We start from the raw sequence: 2,841 nt of genomic DNA, 5'->3' as shown, positions 1-2,841 counted from the left end.
GGGAACAACTCCCAAACTCACTTAATCTGGAAAGGATGCAGCGAAGATTTACCTTCTTTACTGCCTCTTCTCGTTAGTAAAGAAAGCAAACGCAATGCTTTCAAAGGGCTAGTATGCGATACGATAATACTTTATTGTCAGAGCAAGTCTGAAATATGTTTTGCATCACAGAAGCTGCATTTACAGCATCACAACAAAGACAAGAGGGGTGAGAGAAGACCACGCATCAAGATATCAAGACAGGATCCCAAAATACCCACATTCGACAAAACATTACAATAGCAGAAAACCACATTCATGGCCCGTCAGTGTACGTTTGACCTGGGATTAAGCGCTGTGTTTAGTTCACAGATTGACTGGTGCACAAAGTAAGTAAGTAAGTAAAGGGCCTGTCCCACGAGCATGCGACTGCATGCGGCAAGCGCGACCTAACGTGGTCGCTTGAGCCGTACGGCCTCGCGGGGCAGGTCCCACTTCGATCGCCGGAGCTGTATGGAGTTGTGCGGGGCTGGTCCCGACATCGCGCGGGGCTCCGAAAAACTGACACTGTCCAAAAATTCCGCGCGGCAACGGCCTGTCGGCCCGCAGCCGCTTTGAGGCCGTACGCAGCGCCTTGATGGGTGTACGCAGCGTCTTGACACCGTATGCAGCGTCTTGACGGCGTACGCAGTGTCTTGACAGTGTACGCCTAGCGCGTGGCGTTGTGCGATGACGTCACCGCCTGGCGTGCCGTTGCGTGATGACGTAACCGCCCGACGCCGTGCGACTTCCAAATTCAGTCGGCCCGCCTCCTGCCCAGCTGATTGGTGAGTATGATGTCGGGACCAGCTCCGCACAACTCCAGACGGCTCCGCGGTTCGAAGTGGGACCGGCCCCGCGAGGCCGTACGCCTCAAGCCACCACGTTTGGTCGCGATGGACGCATGCAAACGCATGCTGGTGGGACAGGCCCTTAAGTTTATTGGCCAAGTATTCACATACAAGGAATTTGCCTTGGTGCTCCGCCCACAAGTAACAACATGACATACAGTGACAGTTACGAATGACTCAGAAAACACTAAACATTAATAATAATAAAACATTAATGATAAAACACCATTGATCAAGCATGTGAACCAACAAAATACCAGATCAAAGGGAGGCTACAGATTTTTGGCACAAAGGGCCCCTCATTAAATTTAGGAACCCTATATATCTCCGGTTTGATGGTAACAAATTGTACTCACTAGTCAGAACGTGGTTGGTGTCAGACGAAATGTTATTGGCCATCCTGAGTATGTTTTTAAGGTAGGATGATAGATACATTTTTTGTAGTGGTTGACCTATAATCTTTGAGCAGAAACAGGGATGTGAAGTTGAGGCTCCATAAGGCACTGGCAAGGCCGCATTTGGAGTATTGTGAGCAATTTGGGGTACCGTATCTGAGGGAGGGTGTGCTGGGTCCAGAGGAGGTTTACGAGAACGATCCCTGGAATGAGTGGGTTAACGCACATGATGAGCGTTTGACGGCACTGATGAGCCTACAATTAGCCTACACAAACCCGTATGTCTTCGGAGTGTGGGAGGAAACCGGAGCACCCGGAGAAAACCCACGCAGGTCATGGGGAGAACGTGTAAACTCCCTACTCGCTGGAGTTTAGAAGAATGAGGGGCGATCTTATTGAAACGTACCAAAGAGTGAAAGGCCTGGATAGAATGGATGTGGAGAGGATGTTTCCACTAGTGGGAGAGTCTAGGACTAGAGGTCACAGCCTCAGAACAAAGGACGTACCTTTGGAGAGGAGACGAGGGGGAATTTCTTAAGCCAGAGGGTGGTGAATCTGTGGAATTCATTGCAACTCAGCGGGTCAGGCAGCATCTCTGGAGAAATAGAACAGGTGACGTTTTGGGTCGGAACCCTCCTTCAGTCTGTGCTGGTCTATGTACTATGAGATAATGTGTTTGAACTTTGTCTGAGGGCCTATTAATACCCATCTCTGTGGGGTTTGAGTCCATTAGACAATAGACAATAGGTGCAGGAGTAGGCCATTCGGTCCTTCGAGCCAGCACCGCCATTCAATGTGATCATGGATGATCATCCCCAATCAGTACCCCGTTCCTGCCTTCTCCCCATATCCCCTGACTCCGCTATTTTTAAGAGCCCTATCTAGCTCTCTCTTGAAAGTATCCAGAGAACCTGCCTCCACCGCCCTATGAGGCACAGAATTCCACAGACTCACCACTCTCTGTGAGAAAAAGTGTTTCCTCGTCTCCGTTCTAAATGGCTTACCCCTTATTCTTAAACTGTGGCCCCTGGTTCTGGACTCCCCCAACATCGGGAACATGTTCCCTGCCTCTAGCGCGTCCAAGCCCTTAACAATGACCCATGGCACAATGTCAATGGGTATCTGAATTGTTGGATCTAATTCTGGGATGGCGAGAGAAATACCCATCTCTGGAGAAAACATGTTGAAAAATCTTCACGAGTCTTCACGAGCTTACCGCATTTCCCGAGTACCTGCCGTTAGCGTTACGAGCCGCTAAGAGACATCCCCGAGCTCCGACGTACCCGCTACGTACATTCTACGTGCTCACCACGAGTTTGATTTTTTTTTAAACTCAGGAGAGCTCTTGAATTACCTCATACAGTGGGACAGGCCCTTTAGATTTAGCTCTTAGGGCTAAAGGAATCAAGGGATATGGGGAGAAAGCAGGAACAGGGTACTGATTTTGGATGATCAGCCATGATCATATTGAATGGCGGTGCTGGCTCGAAGGGCCGAATGGCCTACTGCTGCACCTATTTTCTATGTTTCTGTTTCCATCACGTGAGCAGTTCTTTGGAATTTACCCGAGGAGATAA

General features: G+C 49.5%; 1 long non-coding RNA gene across 1 annotated transcript; it reads right to left on the bottom strand.

Moving 5' to 3' along the window:
• Nucleotides 1-1,338: 1,338 nt before the first annotated feature.
• Nucleotides 1,339-1,636, bottom strand: LOC116966898. Its single transcript, XR_004410087.1, has 3 exons — nucleotides 1,626-1,636; nucleotides 1,416-1,420; nucleotides 1,339-1,372 (listed from the first exon to the last, which is right to left on the bottom strand). It is a non-coding gene; the product is annotated as an uncharacterized LOC116966898 (long non-coding RNA).
• Between the last annotated feature and the right edge of the window lie 1,205 nt (nucleotides 1,637-2,841).

The sequence above is a fragment of the Amblyraja radiata genome, chromosome 38 (assembly GCF_010909765.2).
Source record: "Amblyraja radiata isolate CabotCenter1 chromosome 38, sAmbRad1.1.pri, whole genome shotgun sequence".
Classification (NCBI taxonomy): Eukaryota; Metazoa; Chordata; class Chondrichthyes; order Rajiformes; family Rajidae; genus Amblyraja; species Amblyraja radiata.
Note: the sequence above shows the minus strand (reverse complement) of the source record. Positions and strands in the feature narration are given on the sequence as shown.